Raw genomic sequence first — 22,282 nt, forward strand, 5'->3', positions numbered from 1 at the left:
CCCCCGAGGCTCCCAAAACAACAGTCCTTGTTGCATCCTTTCCTAATTACGAGTAATGTGTACAGCTGCTTGGATTCAGGCCGCACGATTAAGACCAAGCCCACCAGTTCACAATCGAGGGACAAGGCTGGACAAACCTCTGTATTTTAAGTGTTTAGTTTGGTTATTTTCTAGAGCAAAAAAGAGTAGCATCTCTGATCACAAGATGTCTTCAGTATGCGCACACTTTATGCCCTACAAATCTCACAGGTCTTAAAAAGTCACACGCAATGGAACTAATTAGAATAAGGAAATGGTTAATTCCAATTTATTGATTACAAAATAATTCAAAGGAAAGGAGTCTAATATAGTAAGAATCTAGGAAGGAGCTAAGCAAGGCAAAGGTCAAGTGCTTCTGATGCTTGTTTCAGGGTAAAGACAAGGGCGGAAATTCGCCTCGCCATAGAAGAAAAGGAGGACTTGTGGCACTTTAGAGACTAACCAATTTATTTGAGCATAAGCTTTCCTGAGCTACAGCTCACTACATCGGATGCATACTGTGGAAAGTGTAGAAGATCTTTTTATACACACAAAGCATGAAAAAGTACCTCCCTCCACCCCACTCTCCTGCTGAAACTCGCCATAGAAGGGTGTCGTTTCTGGATGTTCAAAGTTACAGTGTGTATCAAAACAAGCCAGAAGATAAAAATACACATTGACTGAGGGGCGCAGTCATTTGGGAATACATATTAGAGCATTTTGGATACTTACTGAACATCTGCAGATTTTCAGATTAGACAGAACATTTGTTCCTATGATTTCATGTTATTTATCCCAGAAAATTATATTACTGCTCTGTAGTGTTCAGATTCCGAGGGGTTTTCTTTTTCTTTTTTTTTACTATTCTAACAGTTATCAAAGTATTTGATACTTTAAATAATAATCTGTAACATTCACTGTAAAAATAATACGTTTGACGGATCAGATGCTGTTTTTATTACAATTCAATTTTGCTGTGTTCCTTTTTAATCCATATCTTATTTCACTTTTTAAAAACTTGTTCGGCAGCAGATGGGAGGAATTCATCTTTTGTGCAAGTCTTCGTGGCTGGTGCAAACATGCGTAGAACTCTACAAATAAATTCAACTGCTCTGAACTGGAGTTCATATTTAAATATGGGGTGCCATGCAGTAAAGACTGGATAAGCTTTTGACAGTGTACACTTTATATCTGTCCTTCCACGATCTCTGGTTTAGGCCTGAAGCAAAGCGAGACATTGCATTTGAAAAGTGGTCCTCCATAATTGGGACTTGACCTTTGAAGAAATGAAAGAGGTAAGATTTCACTTAGTGGAGAGACATAATGGTACCTAGCCAATTGATACAGATCTCTCTATGGGTGGAACACGGGCGGTTACAGTAGCACTTTGAAATGCAGGGCATTATTGGTCACTACACAGGTTTTCATGGATGAATAACGAAATAATTAGAAATGCAAAATTATTCGGTTTATAATAAGTGCCGTCCAATTAGATACCCGCTGCAGGTCACTCGGCGGATCTGAGGATTTAAGTTTGATTTCACAGAGGGCAAATATCATATTAAAGCAATAAGGGGGAAGAGGGGGAAGGGATGAGGGGAAGTATTTGGAGTTGTGAAGTGTAAATAAAATGCGGTTCGATGGGTTGAAAATGAAAAAGTGGGGTCTATTTCACTGAGCTGTGCAATGTTATCGCTGGGAACAAGAATAAGTGTTATTATATTGTCCACCGCCTCCTTAAGTGAGGCAAACCTCCCTCTGGGCCAAATCCTGCTGGGTTTACTCTGGAGATTAATCCCAATTGCTGGAGTAAAACAAGCATAATTTCCCGGAGGTTTCAGGGGAAGGTTTGCCCGACTAAGGGCCACAGGGTCTAGGCTGAAATTCCCCTCTTATTTATGCTTTAACAATTATTTTGTTTTACGTCTTTAAGGAGAACCTGAGAGTGCAATTAGACCCTGATCCAAAGCCCACTGAAGTCAATGGAAGGACTCCTATTGGCTTTGGATCAGGCCCAAATCGAGGGTTTTCCCCAACTCCAGCCAGTCCTTAGTAATGGTGAGTTCATGTTAAATATGAATAATTTTTCCCAGCTATTACTAAGAGGTTGTTACAGTCTTCTTGTGTGACCCCGGGGCAGTCACTGAGCCGCTTTGTACCTCAGTTCCCTGTCTATAAAATGAGGATAGTAGCATTTTCCTACCTCACAGGGGTATTGTGAGGACAACTACATCTCAGATTGCGAGGTTCTCACATACTAAGGTGATGGGGGCTCTATAATTACCTACGATAGATAGAAGTTCTATGGCCTATTGATGAAATCCTCCGGGCAGCTAATGGAAGGTTTGGAGTGGGACCTGCCCCATAATCTGATTGTTTGGGACTTGGGGGCGGGGGGTCCTGTTTTCTGTTTGGTTTTTGTATTGTTTTGTTGTAGTAACCCTGGTACTTTAAAAAGGGGAAATTCTAAAGGAGTGGGCATATGCTTCTTTTCTCATCTAGACATAGCTCAGGGCTTTTGCGGCACTGTAACAATCGAAATGTAATCGCTAGTATGTAGGAGTAAGGTGTTTTGTAGCAGGGCTGCAGTTCAGCTGAAAGTTGGTTCAGCTTGGTTAATGGGCGTTTTGGATGCCAGATGGTAACTGAACATCGCACTTGCATATTATAGTGCAGGTAACAGAACAACCACTATTACGGTTGTCAATGTCCATGTATGTGTGTGTCTTGGGGGGGGGGGGTAAATCTGCACTGTGAAATTAGTCAAACTAAGCAATTGTCGCATGCTCCTAAAGACGTTAGCATCCTAAAAAAATGACCTGTAACCGGTTCTTTAGGGGCTTGCCAGATCCTGCATTTTCTGCGCACTCAAAGTTGTCCTCACTGGGAAGAAATGCAAGATCGGGACGTAGGTGTACTCCTGACTGATATAGGAAAAACCGAAACCAAATGTCGAAACTCTGAGCAATAGAGTGCTATGCAAGGCGCTTTTTTTTATTAGTGTTCAGGTTTCCTTTCCTATCACAAGTGTTTTTAATGGACTATGAATGTAGAGCTTACAAATATTTCCAAACTCCTTTAAAATTTTACAGGATCAATACTGACAAAATTGTGCTTAGAAATGACCGTGAAAAGTCTTGAAGTGTACTATTCTCTTAGTCATGTTTATTAAACTGAAACCTTAAAACAATAACCAAAATTTCTCTCTCACGCACACATGCACTTGCCCTGTTATGAATAAATCCATATAATACTGTAAAATAGCTAATCAACCAGAAATGTGCATCTCATCATGTTTCTAGTGATTATTGACTGGACGGCCAATTTTAGGACTTCCCCAAACGCACACAAACGTTACATAAAGGAGGCTGAACACTTCTGGTCATTTTAAGAAATGAAATAAAGTCAGCTCTAGAGATTTTTTGTTCTGTTTTTTAATCGTCTAACAAACTGAAGGGGTTTGACCAGAGCTGGAAATCACTCAAGCGATGATGGGTGGAGGACTGTGATCCCGAGAAAGTGTTTGTGTATGCGTGTGTCTGTAGGGGGTGGTGATGGTGGTGGAGGGGTATTGTGTGGATGACGAAGGGAGGGAAGGCAGAAATCAATGGAGCTATGGCCAGTTACACCAACTGAGGATCTGCCCCAGGATATGCTCGAATGGGCCATTATCTGGGCCTTGTGCATAATGCTAGTGCCAGATTGAAAATAATGCGTTTAAAAACCGTAACTTGTCGGGGCACTTGCTTAGAACCATGGGATGAAATTCCAATATTTTATTTCAGGTTAGACTCAACAGCCCGAGATTCAAGTACATGTATTTACCTAAAGCTTTTGGGTCCAGAAATATGGTGGACAATCGTACCTCGTGCATCTGTATTCTGAACTTCTAATTGTGAGGACTGCAAAACCGCCCCTTCCACCCATCTCCCTAAACAAACAGGTGAGAAAAAACCCTTCCTTCTCAAAGACGGTATTTTAACAATCTGCCTTCAGCCAAACGCTTTGCTAACCACTGGGAAGGCAGGGCAGGGGCCACATGATTGCACTTGGTGTAACTGAGGGCCAGGGTTCTTTAGTTTTTTGTTCTAAAACTGTCCTATGAGAGGGCGGGAGATTTTGCTACAGAATGAAATATCTTGTTTCCATTTAATACATGATCTGAATGAGCAGGGTGAGGTGTGTGCAAGTGTAGCAGAGCATCGAGTATCCTCTACTGGGTCTGATTTCACATTAATAATGAAAGGGATACAGTATTATATTGAGAAGTTTATATTCCTTTGCACTAACCTTTCAGTGAAAGTGCCATTATCAGTTAGCTTCATCCAAACCCCTTTGTCAGTAAGAAACTCAGTCATATTTATCTCGCCTTCCAAAAGTCTTCGGACTAGTTTTCTATCCAGATGCAAGGGTCAGTGTCGAAAATGACTGTTTTCCTTTCAAGGGAATAGTGCTAAACCAACAAGGTTGAAAATACACGCGAAGATGTGACCTCTGCAAAACCTGACAGGCTAAACAGGTACATGGAAAATCTAGGGCTCTGTTCTGTTTCATTTAAGTTAATGGCAAAGCTGCTCTTGATTTCATTGCAACAGCATCAGGCCACACCCCAGTTCCTTTTCCAGTGCTTCACGCTCAAGGATGAAGGAAAACCGTAGACCAAACCTATAAAATATAAGGTGTGTTAGTTTCAATGCAGCTCTGCAACTCCATTTACTGTTTGTTGCCTCCAAATCTCCTTTGATCGGTCTCTGTCCTGTCCTCCCCTCCCCGACTATTCCCTGCAGCTGCTGCTGGCACAGAGGTGCTGCTGACTGCACGCGGGATGTCGCATAGCTGACCCAGATCTGCTTTTTAATGCCAAATGGCTGGCATCTGAACTATTAAACTGGTGCAGCTCTGAAAGCGGTCCCAAACTTTTCCCGAAAAAGATGTACCCACGAGCAGTGACAGAAGTAGGCCTGATGTGTGAACTGAAGCGGGAAGAATCTGAGGAATTTCCAGCGGTAGGGCGATTCCTTATTCAGTCCTGGACACAGCTACATGTGCTAAAATCCAAACCTCCACCGAACGGGTCTTATTAATCGGGAGTGAACGGGGCGCTGGGCTGGCTGACTCACTGAAGGGAGGTACCTGTGTGGCTGGAAGCATCTAGCTGTTTCCAAGGCGTGAATTCCTAACAGGGTGTGAAGAGTAATATGAATTTGACATAGTATGGGAAAGTGGAGATTTTCCAAGACAGGCAGGTTGAAGCATCCCTTCGCATTTGCAGACAGACACCTTGCTCCTTCCCCGCCTACGGATCCAGGGGGGAAGGTGCAGTTGAAGGCCCTGGTAGGTGCAAGAATGCCCATATTAAGGTGTAATCCTGGCCAGGAAAGGGCTAATTTCCACGCTATGATTTTATATCGGGAGTGAGACTAGGGGAAACGAAATCTGAGCTGGTTTGTGCACTTATGAATGACTCCCGCAAATGAGCGGGATTTTCCAATCACCCTGACCGGGATTTAGCTAAAGCTGCAGGTTTGATCATTTTCGGGATCGGGAATTCTAATATTAATACCCCGGAAACGACTTTCTAAAATGCACAGTTAGAGCAGACAGCACACATGTCAGGAGAAAGGGGCTGGGGGAGGCAAAGGAACCCTATTTTTCAGGGGCTCAGTATTAATACGGGTCCTGATTTTTTACACTAACGACACCCTAAACGTTATTAAGCTTAGTGGCAGACAAATCGGGCTTTTAACTTCCTCCTTCATTTCAATATATCAGAAGCCTGAACTCCATCTTGCAGAAAGTTAATTAAAACCACCATCCAAAAGAAAATGATTCAGAGCTATCTGGAGCTCGGAACTAATGACCCCAAGCAGCTCCTGGGAATAGCCAAGCAGAAGCAGATATCCAGAGCCAGTTCCTTCCCTACCCGGAGGAATCCGGATAGGATGGTGGAAAATATGGTCATTGTGTTTTACGCCGCGCTAGAAGTAGTAGAAAAACTTCTGTTGATTGCCAGTGATCCTGGAACAAAGAACGTGCCCCTTAGTGGAAATGGACCGCTCGTTAGACTGAGTTCTTAAAAGCAAACACCGCCAAAGCCCGATTCAAAATTCGGAGTCAACTTGAACTGTTTTGAGAGTCAGAGAGAAATCGATGATCAGATAATGACGGTGCTGAGCGAAGTGAAGACGAAACCTCATGACAATAAATTTTTTAAGAAGGAAAATCCTTTGCCTATATTGATGTACATTTAGTGTGGGTTGCAGCTGAACCACATAATTATGTGCTTTTTTTGGCCGGAAACCGTGTATTTTGGTTTGAGGCTGGTGTTTTGTACAATTATATCATTTTATATCTGGAAAATATGTCATCAGTTTCTGGAAACAGCATATTAATCTTCATTACAACCCCAGTGATATGTCATTAGAAAGGGCGAGAGAGAGAGGAAGGCAGTTTTTGTGTGTGTTTAGTAATAAACCTTATGCTTATAAATGAAGTTTCCGTGGGCGTGATTAATCTGTTTATATAAAGTTATGTCATTGAGATCTTTAAACCACTGATACCCACTGTATACTGTAAAATCGGACTCTCCCAGGGTAATTAAGAGCTCTTTGCTTTGTAATTCAGGTGGGAACACCAACTTGTCCACAAATGTGAAGACGTCCAGTGACTAGGTCCCGAACAGTTAATTGTATTTGTTGCTACATTCCCCCACAATCCCTGGTTCCTGAGGCTGAATCCCTCGCCCCCGGCCCATCCTCCACCCTGTCCACATCTGTGCCCCTGTCAAGAATCGCTTGTCCTTCCCTTGTCCAGACGTGCTAGATTGCCTTGTTACCGACTCATTGCCTTTCCCCTCGCTTTGAAAGCGTCGCTTTAAGGTTGGATGGCAAGATATTATGAAAGGCGTTTCCATGTAGAAATATGTCCTTCCAATTGAGAAAAAAATCACCCCCAAACCCTAAAATCACACCGAAATCATCACGGATGCAAATGGATAAACACCAGTTCTGATCAGAACAAAAGAAATAAAACGTGGGCGTACCCAAATCAGTGGTTTATCACCTTTCCTCCTCCTCTCTAGCCACTCTCCGGTTATGCTCTTTAAAAGATTTGCTTTGTGAAACTACATGTATTTAAAAAGTTAGCACAGTCCGAAATACAAACACCAGGTAAATATTTCAAATATGCTCGAATGTAATTAGCCATTAACACTGTTTTAATTAAACGGAGATTTGCATTACAGATATGGTCACCCCCGAGTGATTATTACAATCCATAAATTATAATTACATTGAAAGTCTCTCTCCGGAGGGCAATTAATGGCAAATTTCTCCACGGTTTTAATCTAAATCCTGTTGCCAAACAGTTTCCCTTGCCTAGTTTTCCCAGTAGAAAGAAGACAGTGGATGGCGCCCGAGTTCACTGAAGTTAACCTGCCGGCTGCTTCTGAGCCCTGCATAGCACTAGTAGGCAGACAGCATGCACTGTGCAGAGCCTACAGCAAAACATGGTCCAGCTGGAGCTGCAGGAGACAAATTTCACTTTATTGGTTTCCCAACAGTACAAAATCCAAATAAAATGGCTGCGTGTTTCAGAGCTGACGCCTTCGGTACACCCCTTTCCCTCTGTTTGTTTTTCTCTGTCCGGTAGTGGTGACATCTGAAAAGCTAAGAATGTAATTCCCAGTCAGCCAAAGAAATTGGTGGATTTTCCAATTTTTGAGCAATTACAGTCCGGCAAACATGCGATTGAACATTACCCGCTGCAGTCGGATGTATTTTATCTAACGTAGCGAGCTAGAGGCTCATTAATATGGGCTAAGGTATTAGTTTCTGATCTTTTCTGCATTATAATGAAACTTTGTTTCCACTAGGTTTACCAGAGCTTGTGATTACACAAACCCCAAACCTTGGTCTCTCTTTCCTAATGTAGTTAGATATTCAAGCGTTTCTAGTATGCAAAAGACCAACATTACTCAATGCAAGCAGTTAAAAAAGCAGATCAAATGTTGCTTACCTGTTTCCTTCTGCAACATAAAAATGAACTCTTTTAAAAAAAATACTCCTTCGATTTTTTTCTAAATGCCATTCGTAAAAAATAATAATGGGTCAGTCCCGCTTGGTGTGGGTTTGTTTGGGATGGGTTTGTCTCAATAATTTCACCAAATAACATTTCAGAGCAATCTCCTTTCTATCTAGGTCTCTTTCGAACAAATTGAAACACACACAAGGGAGCCGCTTACATGACTTTTGCTCTTAAAAATATCATGGAAACCCGGACAAGATTTCTGGCTCAATGAGCAACTCTGGGCATTCACAAGGTGGAAAAATAAACAGTCTCCTGTCTCTTTCTTTAGCTGCTACATCGGTAAACCGCTTTCTGCGCCTAAGAGACTCCGTTTAAACAAGGGGAAAGATTGCCACCCCCAACCCTTATCCAGGTACAGTTAAAAATAATTGTCCATGTTAAGAGACATAAAACCACGTTACATGGAAAACAACCTTCCTTCAAAGCCCGCCAATGGTCACACGATTCATTAGGTTACTTAATCCTAATAACCTTGCTAGTATCAGTCTCAGTGACCCAGCCCATTAAAACACCACCAGTGAAGCCCCATAAAACAGGCCAGGGGAATGTCCAACATATGAACACATTTATTAGCATTAAGTTGGGGAGATAACATTGCTCGGACTCCCCTGCAGTCTGCAGGTTGTGGGAACGAAAGCCCTCCAGTTCACTCACTGGACACCCAGACGTGCGGGCGAGAAAGGGCGCAGCGTCAGCTCCAGCCGTTGACATCCCAGTTAGAGAGTCTTGCCCTCACATTCCTGGGAAGCACATTCCTGGTTCTTGTCGCTTTCTTGCCTGGTCCGGCCTTGGGGGTGCCGCCCGGATCCACATGGAAAAGCGCCCCGCTTCCCGACGTTGATTGCGGAGCAGCTGAGGGTAAAACGCCGTTTCATGCCGGGGGAAGGGACTCAGTCAAACAATAGCTACGTTTGTGGGGAGCAATTTTTTTCTATGTGCCTCTGACTAAAACATAGACTAACCCCCGGCAGCCAGAACAAAATCAAATGCACCATGTCACGCGGCGATGGTAAAAGAGAGTTAACGACTAAACACGTGCCCTTTTACCAAAACGTGTTAATGGAAAATTTCAAAAGTAGCCTGCCTGGAAGAGTCCCTTCGGGGGCAGGCAGGGGGAAGAAGCCGTATTATTTAATTCCCCACATGGTCGACACGATAAGATGCCTTTTCAGTGCGCCTGTCATGGAAGAGGTCTCTGTACTGAATGCCACTCGTGTTGCTACAGTATTTGTGGTCATTTTAAAGCAAAGTCACCCACGCATTTAGCACCGGCAACCGAGATGAGCCAGGAGATGCTTGTAGGCCGCTCTGTGCCGGCCACTATGCAGTACAGCTCCCGATTCATTTAGGCGGGGCATCCTGATGAAAGTCTTCCTTGCCGGTGCCCCCAAGGCTCCCGCCGGAGCCAGGGACCACAGGATCAGCCCCTGCATGGGCTGCGTTCCCCCTTTAGCTTGGTTGTGCTTCTATATCTGAAGTTAGGTAAGGAACTGGAAAGATACACACTCTTCCTCAACACCTTTGAGGTGCAACCTTAGAACAGACGCTGTGTTTGTCCGCTACCGGCACAATTATATGTGTTAGACACATGCCTGTGCTATTTTATAGTAAGGCAAAAGCTGGCTTGCAACGGCCCACCTCTCCCCCCCCCCCCAAAATAGTAAAGGCAGTACCATGGTTTCCAGCTATGAAGGCTCCAAAGCTGCAGGCCCCAAAAAGCACAACTCCCATTGAGTGCAACGCGGGATCAGGGCCGAGCGCAAGATACCAAGAATAAAGCCAAGAGCACATTTAAACGAAGGTAACCGAAGTGTGTAGAACTTCGCCACTACAATAGCAGCGAGTTCAGTGTAACTGGCTTGGCGCCCACTCAAAAATCAATGAGAACCGAGAGGCCAACATTAGCCGCAAAGCAGCTCCGCCAATAAGAGTTTTCATTGCTATTGAATGTTTTACGTCTGCCTTCTTAGACACTGGAATCGGATAAATATCTGGTGCTGCTCTTGCAAACCCTTACTCCGGGGAGTAATGCCGAGCTCGCCCGGACAGACCCATTCACAGCAGTAGGCTTACTCGGGTGTGTAACGGTTTGCAGCCCAATATATTACACAATGAGATCCGCGGCAGCCTTTGGTGTGAACATTATACATTCGTCAATGGGGCGGGGAGACGTCCTAACCAAGCCACTTAATCAAGCAGCTAAATCACAATTGCATGGGTGCCTTGGTGGTCCCAACGAGATGAAGGGTATGTTCTAGTACGCTGGTGCACGCTTCCGAGTCTGTCAGTGTTTCCAGTAAAACCGCTTAGTTTTCCAGGGGTTTATAACTCATAAAAATTTGCTCCAGGCTGAAACTTGCAATACCACGGTCCCGTTCCAGGAGCGAAGTTTATTTATTGGTTTATTTTACACATTTTCAAAAAACAAAAATAAAAGTTAAAAACCCTCCCAACACATTCATTCAACCGTTTTTAAAATAAGGGAGTTCAAAGAAAACCACATACAGTACCAGCCCTTTCAGAATTAAAACGCGAAATTATGATTTTTGTTAAAAGTTCCTATAAATCCAAACAAGCTTTCTTCCTGGAAGACGGCAGCGGCTGGGGGGCAATTCTGGAAGCCATTTGTTCCCAATTTGGACTGTGCCATTTTGGCATGAAAACAAACAAAAGAAAAGCAAAGACCTCCCCCCGCCCCGCAGATACACTTTTAAAAATCATATATTTTACAATATTTTCATGAGTATTTTCATGTCTCCATATAACTGATCTGCTGGAACATAACAGCTGCGCGTGAAAGTTCGGAGGTGTTCTTCTAAATGTCAGTGCGACATCTCCAGAGCAACAATTCATAAGAGAATGGGTCAAATCTATTGCACTAGACTACACCAATGAGTCAAAGGGGCAATTGTTAGCTAACTAGTAAGAAAAATGTGTAAAAGCAGATTTATACACTATACATTCACAATATGAATGCATTACGTTCTTCAGGTAAAACCTTTTGAAAATTATATTGTGTAATGGATCCAAATAAGACAAGTTAATACTACACTTTTTTTAAAAAATCATAAATAACTTACAAATTATCCTAATTAGAAGCTCAAACTTTCTACAGTTCTTGCACTCTCTATTTTTTTCTCTTTCTTTTTCATTTTCCCTCATGCCCCTCACAGTAAGAAAAACAAATGAAATTAAGGTTTCAGAGTAACAGCCGTGTTAGTCTGTATTCGCAAAAAGAAAAGGAGTACTTGTGGCACCTTAGAGACTAACCAATTTATTGGAGCATAAGCTTTGGTGAGCTACAGCTCACTTCATCGGATGCAAAGCTTATGCTCCAATAAATTGGTTAGTCTCTAAAATGAAATTAAAACATCAATCTCCCCATGTTTAACTAATTTTAAGGGAATACATCAATTTCTTAAAGGGACTGATCTATCCCTAGCCCCATTGAAGTCGCAAAGTTCCCATCCTGCTTGGGTATGGCCTGTAGAACCGGGTCCTTTATATGTTTCAACAAAACCAAGGATGGATTCACAATCTTTACTTTGCGTGTGTGTGTCTCAGTCTTATAATTAGGCCATTGCTTTTAGCTGAATATAAATTGGGCAGTTTTAAAACGCACAGCTGCAGGGTAGAAAGCATTTACATCAGGAGCTCCTGTTTTGGGGCTTATAACAGGTGTCAGAATTTTCTTCAGGAAAATCTAGATTTGCAAAAATGTATAATCAAATTTAATGAAATAATCATGCTTCCTATGTTAAGCCATATGTGTGTCAGGAAAACAACAGAAATGTAAACGTTTTAAACACCTTTCTTGCTCATGAACTTAAATGCATCATGTTTCAATATATATATATTTAAAATACTGAGCTATTACACTGAAATATAGCTACCTTTTTTAAAGGTCAGTACCTTTTCACAGTGCTTTCTACTCGGGCGTCTAAGTATTGTATGAAACATAAAATGCATTTATTTCGAAGCCTGTAATAAGTTAAGAGAGTTATTTAATTTTATTGGATAAATATTGTATATCATACAGTAAATAAATAAATAAATAATATCATTTACAACCTTTCATGATCACTTCATTGCCTTAATATGTAAACTAAAATATGTAGTACCTTTAAATATACACCCAAAGTGATTTAGCTACAGAAAAATAGTTTCTATACACACAACCAGACACCTCTCTTTATATATGCATTGGCATGGTGTGATATAAATATTTTTAATCAATGTGACAATGTAATGTCAAAATTAGCCACTAATGTCACCAGCTACCAGCGATTAGTTATTGTGAGTCATTAAAAATGAGCGTATGTAAAAAACCTTTACGCCACTCTTTTTAAAAAGTGTTAGCGATTTTAAAAAGGTGTTACTGGGACTCTTTTAGTGTCTTTTTACCTGCAAACTCCGGAATCCCTTACCATGAATGCAACTGTATAGAGTTCAGTGGGAGCAACAACCCGTAGACCCAATACAAATGTAAAACCTCTTCAAATACCATGGACTAGCTTTCTATACATAAAAATGCCAAAATTTTTTAAAGTCCGATATCTTTGGACCTTCCATGGCTAGAAACAAGTATCATTTGCCCTGTTTATCTGTTGGTATTCTCTTCTTCCCGACTCAATAAAACTCCTGTTTCTAACCATGCAGAGTTGTGGACCTTAAACTTGTCACTTGGATTTTGGGCCAGTGAAATTTTGGAGAGGGAATTCCATATGGTGGGAGGAAGGGAAGAACGAACGATTTTAGTGGCAGGCTCTTTATTTTTAAATTTCAGCTGTTTGAAGCTGCTCAGAGGTTTGGAATGTTAGAAGAAGTCTTAGAAAAGAAGGATTCATGGGCAGAGTACGTGCAAGATAGTCAAAGATGCATGAGGAATCCCAATTTATCACATAACCCTGCAATCTTTTATAAGGGGTGTGTTTAAGGTGTATCTATAGATACACTTTAAAATTGTGATAATTCTGTGTACAGAAAAGCTGGGATGCTCCCTTTATAGGATGGGTATAATTTAATATCACGCCCCCTATAAATAGTAGTGCGATTCATGGAATAGATTGCAGAATCATATGATAGATTGCATGTCTCATGCATCTTTGACATAGCTATATGTCATGTGGATAAATGGATATCACAATATATGCCATTTCCTATATATTTGTACTGCGCCTATCCCAATGGAGCCTTGAGGTGTTACCACAACGTAAATATTAAAGTATCTAACTATCCATGTGATACACCGCAGAGTCATATATGATAAGTGCCCCTTTTACTATCTCACCTGTGCTTTCCCCTCTAATCCCCAGGATTTATTTTAACATTCCAAACTCTAAGCAACTTCAAACAACTGTATTAAAAATAAATCCTGGCTGAGAAATGTTTTCGTCTTCTCTACACAAAAAAAAATAAAAAAATAACCAATATTAAACGTGAGGCCCAGACTGGGCATTGTTAAATCCTGCACCTGTGACAGCTTTACTGTACATGAAAAATCTCACTCCTTTAAAGTCTGATATCACATAGCTCTGCAGGGTTAGAAATGGGATCTTTATGCCTTTGGAAAAGAGAGAGTCCTATCTTCTCCAATGGGACACCCACCCAGCTCTTACTTTCAGCTCTAGAAGACCCAGAGATAATGGACTTTAAAATTGTACCATTATTGTGTACAGAAAATCACAAAAATGTTGTTTTAGTTGTGTTTTTCTAAAGAGATTTTTATGTCTCCCCCTGAGCCGTCTACGGTTTGACTCAGGGTAACTAAAGCACCTGTGTTTTCTACAGATGAAGGGATAAAAATATATTTCCAATAAAATTTGTTTAGAATCCCCTAAAACAATGTATATACACATGATAAAGAATACATGGTGATGTTATGTGGTTTAACACTTTATCTTCAGTAGCTTGGAATGACCTGGCTTGTTCACAGGGGAAAACAATGAGAAAGTTATCCATGTCATCCAAAATGCCTGTTGATAAAATATTTATACCACACTTCACCAGCATGTATTCTGCATATGCCACATACCATACAGAAAGACTATTTTAGGAATGCTTTTAGGGACCTCTACATTTTAATATTGGGATTGTTTTATGCTTCTCCCTGTAAAATCAGGTGGTTTGATTACCTTGAGTCCAAATGTCCAGGGCTGAGCGGGAGCCATTACAAAAAAAAAAAAAAAAAAAAAACCTCTTTAAAAAAATATCAAAAGCTATCATACAAAACTCTTGGAATTTTAAAAATGTGTGTGTTGTGATATCCATACCAACATCAGAGATAATGGACTTTAAAACTGTTATGTGTGTGTGTGTGTGTGTGTGTGTGTGTGTGTGTGTGTGTACACTATCTATATACACACTATATACAGTGTATCTATAACACACACACTATATATAGTATATATAGTGTACACACATACACAGAGTGTATATATCATACATTATATGTAATATAGAGAGACTTTATAGCTATACACATTAGTATATATACACATTAGCACACACACACACACACACATACACACACACACAGACAATAGCAATGTTGTAAGACTTTTTTATTTTCCCCAATAGTAATTCTAAGAGTGTCAAATTCAGAATTTGGATATATTACAGAAAATGGCAGAACACGAATATTGCCTTTACAGAAATGGAAGGAGAAATATGTTTTTTTTCTTTAAGGACTGATGAATTTCTGAAGCTGTCTAGCTCTCTTGAAGAATATACTGTTAGAATTCCATTCTTACATCAATGGATGAAAACCGAGGTGATCTTGCAACCGACGTCTCCTAAATAAAGATAAAATGTTCACTAGCTCATATGGTTTGCCAATTATTCTCAATGACTTGTGTATTTTTTCTCATGGAATGATAGAAAATGGTTTTAAATCATTAGAGGTCACTTAGAGCCAGTCCTGATCGTTTAGTAAAAATAACTGGGCTATTATAGAGCTAAACGGAGCCGGGGTGTCCATCCTAACGTGCTTAAACATCATGCCTCCGTTTAAAAAATGCATCCACATTCTTCATATTTCACAGTGACATGCATTTTTTTATCCATTGGGTACACTTTCATTAGGCCATAAATGCATGAACAGATGAGAGTGCGTGTTTATTTGTGTGAGTGTGTGTGTGTGAGAGAGAGGTCTGTGTATATCTACATGAAAGAACTGCATCCCTTTATATGAGAGTTCCAAAGATAAATTTCGATCTAAACTATACTATTTATCTGTATAAATGAAAAACAGAAAACTTCAGGGTTTAAATTTCAACAACTTTGTTGGAGCAAAATATTATTTAGGTAGAAATGGTTACAAGTACCTTAAAAGCGGTAACTGCTGCATGTGGTTTGTTCCTTCTCAACAAAAAAACCATTTGTTCATTTTGTTCTTGAATTGCATGCCGCTTTCACATAGTTGTAATTTTGTTGTAAAACAAAACCTTTTTTACTGTCTATGTGGAACGGGGATGTTGTACATTAGTTTCCAAATTCATCTTGTGCTTTTAAATAAAAAGCATGCCAATAAAAAATAATGCACACGCGGTGGTGAAAACAGAACAGAATTTCCTAAGGAGTTGTTAACTGTGTTACCCGGGCTATTTTGCAAAACAGTCCATATCCGCTTAATTAGATTAGATCGGAATAATAGGAACTTCCTTTCCCTAAAGGCTAACGTAACTACTCCATTGAAGACTCCAAAGCAGAAATGAATAAAAATGTTTAAATACAATCGATCCAGGACCAATTATGCCTGCTTTACTTTTCAGTTTAGTCCTATCTAAACCTGTCCTTTCAACAAAGGGAGCGAGATTTGGTCCTGGTATATTAGACTAAAAGTATACATTCGGTTAAAGCCTTAGAGAAATATACTATATGTGCATATATAATATATACATAGTATAAACAAAAGTTCTGTATTGCTTTCATACACTTTTGCTTCTGTCCTCGTCTACTTTACCTCTTGTCCAATTTAAATACGTTCATTTCTTCAGAGAGGTGTGCTGCAAAAGTGCATGACAAAGATTCATTTCCCGTGTACTCTTAAAATCTTTTGCTTGGTAAGGTACGACTTGAACATGATCTGTTGTTGTAAGCGTGTTTTTATCACACTGTAAATTACTGTCACATTGACAGACCAGCCGGAAATGTAAATCATTTCATATACCTAAAGTTATGGAAAAGTTTGTTCAGTTTCTGGATCCGAAGAAGGTCGCCGTGCTGCTGGATGGATGGCTTGGGAAAAAATTGTTTACTATTTTTCCAAGCCTCAAAACGTCGACAAACAGAACTGCTGGCTCCATAGTGCCTGGGACTTTGAGGAGAGCGAATGGACAATGTGCAGAGTCCTTTCCTATGACACCCAGGCCAAAGCCACTTGGGAGGTCCTCAGTCCTAAGGCAACCACAGCTAACTGCTCCCAACAGGAGGCTCTATGGATCAGGCAGGGTCACAATTATACTTCTGCTAAAGGCAAGAACTTAACCAAAAAAAAAAAAAAAAAAGGGAAGCGGTTTGTCGGGGGGTTGACATCAAGCCTTTCAATTCATCAGGAAAAAGAAAGTCTGAAACTGAAAGACTGAAACTGAATTTAGTGGGAACCTTTTACAAGGGGTAGGTGTATGAGTAAAACTATACTCCTTCCATCCAAGCACTTTTCAGTGGAAAAATCCCTAGTATGGAGAACTGGGTTAAGGTGCTTTTTTAAGAAAGGTTTTCCACAACCTGTTTGTTAGCTGTTGAGGCTCACGAAATAAAAAATAGCATAATGTTGGAGAAAGACGCCACAACTCTCCGAGCAACCAGGCTTAAGTGTCGCCGATTTTGCGGACACAAAACTACGTTTGTACCAAATAGATCACATGTAAGACTGCACCGTTGTGTCTGTGTATACTTTTTCATGCGAACACCCCTCCCCCCGAAATAACAAGAACAAACAACAACAAAAACAACCCCTTAACCATGAAAAGTTTTTGTGAGAGGTTGGAGAGGAGTTTTTAGAAAACATCAAAGGCTTGGTATCTGATTTTTCTGTGAAGGGGTTATGATTGCTTGGTTTTACTTTTTTATATTTTAAAAAGTGACAGAGCTGAGGTAAGATAAATGTACTGAAATATTGCAGCCTGCATAGATAGCACCATTGAATAACATGTCTTGCCCAGGACCACTCCTGTTTATTTCAAGGATCCAGAAATCAAGAAAGAGCAACAAAATTTTGTTTTCTTGAAGTTTCACTTCTTCAATTACAAACCGGTCTAATATCACGCACGGTTCAAAACCGGAGTCACTGAGCCCCGCTTAGCAGCAAGACAGAATGGTGTGAAATTCCCGAGCAAACCCGCACTAGTTATTTGCTGAAGCAACATTACAGCGACCAGCCTCCTCCTCATTCACTGCCTGCCAAGAAGCTGGGGATATTTTTAACTCCAGTATTTAGCTCACGTGTTGCTAGCTCAGGGTTTTGTTTTTTGGTTAAATCTCTCCATCAAAATCTAGCGATCTGAATGAACAGAAAACTACCAACTGCGCGAGGAGAAAGAGGAGTGTTTACCCACCATTCTGAAGGGGAATTTGCGCTTCCTAACAGGTAATTCAAATAGCATCCTTAAAAGGAAAGGAAAGCAAACAAAACAGAATAAAAAAGTATAATTCAACGTACTGAGAGGTAAAGCACTGAAATGTGTATTTGCTTTAAGAACTAACTAATGCAGAGCTAAGGGCGTCGTTATTTTCTCATGCCGGGACGGGACTGTGTTGCTGAGCGCTACATAACATTCAATTAAACGTATAATTCTGTGTTTGATCTGCGAATGTTGTGGAAATTACACCCGGTCTGTTACTTACACACGCTGAGTAACACTGAGGCAGCCAACAACGTCACAAAGTACTAATCTGGATTAGTCTCAGCGTGTGTGGCCGGATTCAGGCTGAATGAAGGGAGCAGGGCGCAGCCTGCGTGAAGAGGTGTAAATTCCTGGGAGTTCTGTGGGAGTCAGGGCCGGGAACTGCTTCCAAAGGTTGGTTGGCTGCTGGGCCGGCACACACGCGGGCTAGGGGTATTTGCTCGGGGTGGGTGGAGGTCTGTGCTCAGGGTTCCGTCCCCTATCCACCCCGAAGCGGATTCCCCAGGCTCCCGTGGGACACCGCTGGGATCGCACTGGATTTCTGTTCCCCCTAGGAGGGACCACCTTCCACCTCCACCTCCCCTTTGCTGCTTCCCCAGGAACCGCTGGTTAACCGCAGAGCCCAGGGGAATAATCCCTCGCCTTCTCCGCAGTTCCTCAAGGCCAAACCTCCTCGGCCTCCAATCGCTGCAGAAACTCGAGGCGGCTTTAGGCCGGGATGACTGGCAATGAAGGGGGCTCCTTCTCCGTGAGGTTTGGCGCATCCCCGGGAAATCACAGGCGCAAGAAAGGGCAGTCCAAGGAAGACAAGCACGTCCCGCGTACAGAGGGAGCTCAGCCCTTGCCCGGAGAGTCTCTGCACTTACCTGCGGATTCTCTGTCCTTCCTGCCAACCTCCGTTCCCATCAGCAGAGCAGCGGGGCTTGTTGTGGTCGCAAGCGGCTGGGGACAGCCTGGCAGGCCCACAGCTGGCACCCAGGGCCGGGACCAGAGAGGGGCTCCCCTAGCAGAGAGCCAGAGAGAAGAAGCGAAAGGAAAACTTTTGTTCAACTTTTCCCGATTCAGCCGAAGTGACCTGCAGTATCTGGAGAAGGTTTTTGAAGACGTTTAGGAGGGAGGGAGAGAGTTTTCTGCTGAGAAACTCAATCTGCCATACAGTAGCGGCTGCATCTGGGATCTGTCACAGCTGACAGCACCACAGGGCACAGACATGATCTTCTGCACAACACTGCAACTCCCCAAAATACCCTCCTCAATCAAAGGGTGTCTGGTGGACCTGCATCACGCTCCTTCGCCAAAAGGGGGAAATATACCTGGACTAATTATCAAAAAAAACACCCTTCTGTGGCAATTTAATAATAAAATAAATAAATAATAACAGTAATAATAAGGGATGAAGGGTGATGTCATATCTTGATGATGCAAAGGCCATAAATGTAAGAACTGGCTTTGTGAGATTCCTCAGAATGACTTTAATGAATAATTTCAGAGACAGTTATGGCTTTAGGCAATTACTGCGCGCCTCTATGAAAACCAGATTTTAGAAAAGTATGAAGGACAGTCAAGGCCAGGCCTTTTGCTAGCCTAACATCCACCCGCACAACAACACAAGCGCAGCTACCCCCGGCCCTCCCTTCCAGGTCTCGGTTTCTGTTTTTGAAAAACTCCTTTTCATACACTGCACTGACTGAACCCACTAAGGGTTTCATTCGGCTACACGGCCACTCGGGTTGCTCTCTTTCTCTGGCCCCGCTATTGAATCTTTGCTCAGGTATTGAGTACCCGTAAGGAGACCGGGCCATTTGGCGTATGTTTGTTTCAACGGACTAAGCAAACCTGATGCTGGTTTGCTTTTGAATGATGTTTTTGGTTTTTTTTAAATCTCCTTTTCCTCCCGTATTTTATGATAGTTGTTTCTTTTTCTCTTAGACCCATTGTTACATTTCTATCAGTTTGCGTGTATATATTGTTTTGTATTCATCATACGCAGCTCTGTTAGCCAATTGCAACATATGGCATATAGAGACCCCGTATAGGAGACTCAACGGCTCTATAATCTCCACATGTTTCTTCAATATACGTGGAGGGAAAGAGAGTCTTCTGCTATGCATTAAAATATAGCTGTCCGTTTTTCAAATACTTTGGGCTGCCACACACCCAGGGAGAATTCTCCTTTACACGCCATTCGTGATTAGCAAATAAACAGGTTCGAAATACAGACTTACTGAGCTCCATTGTTTCACTAATGTACCATTGCTGGCCTCAGAAACGGACTCCTGATTGTATTATTCAAGGATAACAAACCTAAACGCCAGTTCTCTATTGACTGTAAGCGCTTCTGGGATTTCTTTCTTTCCTTCGTTCGTCAGGACAAGCATATAGGGCCAAATCCTTTTCGCCTCCCCCATGCCTGTCGTCCTTGTTTCTTCGTGGAGCCCCCACTAACTTCAGCGAGACCACATGCAGCGGCAGGGCTTGCAGGATGCGGTCCACGGTCTGAATGCAGACATTCCTGTATCTGGTGATGTTTCTGACCCAAAGAATGCAGCTTCCCAACGAGAAGGGCGCAGGAAGGCATCCGTTAGACAATTTTTTGGCTTGCACACTATCCGTGACAGTTACAGAGCTCTCTCGCACAGCTCTGGCATGGGATTTACTCAGCGTTTTGGGCAGGTTTCTTTTTTACTTTTTTTTTGGTACAAGCCCCAGTGCTACATGTTTTCTTTATGGAGGTGGTAGGGCGCGGAAAGCGAAGCAGGCCGTTTTCACTGATGCAACAAGGAAACGTCCCTTTTCCTTTTGCGATTGAAGATAGACAGGGCAGAGCGTCGTGGTCTTGTGCCGGAACAACGCTAGAAATGGGCTCCCATAGCCTTTTAGGGGCACAGAGGGCTCTTTCTCTTGGTGATACTATTTTACCCCCGAGACTTTAATCCTTCAGACAAATACGCCACCATTATCTCTCGCCATGAGAGACAAGATCAACAGGTTTTTAATCCCCGCTCTCTGTCTATGACAATAGTGCCGCTGGAAATGGACAGTTTCACAAGTGTCTGCATTCTTACAAGGCCTGTTAAAGCATTGGGAATGAGCGCCAAATGCCAAACTGTATTTTATGGATTTTTTTTGCTTTATTCTCCCCGAAACTGTCACCTAAAATGTGTAAAATAATAACGATGAGGGCGATGCCACAGAATAATATAAAAATATCCCCATAACATGTGCTCATGCATCTTGCTGAGCCATGCACAAAACTGCAAGCCGTTAATTATTATTAGATTCTCACCGCCCTGAATTAAATATGATTCATTAGAATGTAATAACAGGTGCAAAGTCATCTCTTTTGCCAGCAGCGCTAGCGTTCATTGAGCTAGGAAACTCATTTTGTTGTGCTAAAGGCTCCTGCTTGCCCGGCTGGTTGTAAATCGGACTACATGTTGGATAGCGGTTTTGTGCGTGGGGGGTGGGGAGCCCGAGACACAGATTCCTGGAACGTAGAAGTTGCACTTTGCTTCACTAATTTGTTCCTGCCAATACATAAGGTGGAAAGCTGCCTCGCTAGTATTTACTTTGGAAGACAGCGCTCTGATCGAAGGCAAGCGGAGAAAGACTCCACCGCTAACGCTAGTGCAGGGCATCTGCAGCGCGGAATGCACTGGTGTGTTTCTCTCTGTTTCTGATGCTGGCAAGAAGTAAACAAACAAGCTTGGCTGGAAACCTCAAGAAGAAAAATCCTCTGAGCTAAAAGTAAAGATTTTTTTTTTTTTTTAAATCCCGTCCCATTGCATCCGCATTCCAGCTGGCGGACTGGACTTTAGATAGAGTTTGGAAAGCACGGCGATGATTGCACCCAACTCGAGAGCAGGATGGCTCCTAGCCGTCTGATCTGACGTCAACATGTCTCTAGGCTCTTGCTGCAAGATAGAGGGAGCAGAAATGGGGGAGGGCGGGCTGTAATCACTCCCAGATGTCTCTAATAGCAGATATAAAGACGTATCTAGTGCCTAAGAATAAATTTGTAATCAGGGCTCTACAATCTGACCATCAAAGCAACAAAATTTTTGGAGGAAAACGGGGGAAACATCATACTGCGTTTGGGGGAAGTAGGGGGAAGGGCCACAAAGACTTCCCAGAAAGCAACAGGCTTTCGAATCCAAATGCTTTGTAGAATTTATGTGAATATATAATTCAGATAACAACTCCGCTTTAATCTCTAATATACTGTGCAAGCTAAAACAGCTGAGCAGTAATTGGCCAATTAGAAATGGAAAAGATTGGAGCTGGTTTTGAAGGGGAACATATTTCATAGCCTGCAAAAAATGATAAGCCCTAGTTATTACAGAGTGGATTATAGTTGCAGAAATGTGGGATTCGCTTCCTTTCTATCACTTAATGAAGGATTTTTTTTTGGTAGGGTTAAGGGCAGAAGGATTTAAAATATGTTTTCAGGCGCAAAAGATAATATTTTATATCATTAAAATGATGCAGCGTCATCGTGGGGCTCCTGCTTCATGTTTATTCTCTGAAACAGCAATCTTGGTGCTTTGCAC

The 22,282-nt window shown here is 41.9% G+C and overlaps 1 long non-coding RNA gene across 1 annotated transcript; it reads right to left on the reverse strand.

Moving 5' to 3' along the window:
- Nucleotides 1-835: 835 nt before the first annotated feature.
- LOC141986568 (uncharacterized) lies at nt 836-20,704 on the reverse strand. The gene is made up of 4 exons (XR_012639325.1): nt 19,958-20,704; nt 18,599-18,735; nt 4,309-4,683; nt 836-1,294 (listed from the first exon to the last, which is right to left on the reverse strand). It is a non-coding gene; the product is annotated as an uncharacterized LOC141986568 (long non-coding RNA).
- Between the last annotated feature and the right edge of the window lie 1,578 nt (nt 20,705-22,282).

The sequence above is a fragment of the Natator depressus genome, chromosome 4 (assembly GCF_965152275.1).
Source record: "Natator depressus isolate rNatDep1 chromosome 4, rNatDep2.hap1, whole genome shotgun sequence".
Classification (NCBI taxonomy): Eukaryota; Metazoa; Chordata; order Testudines; family Cheloniidae; genus Natator; species Natator depressus.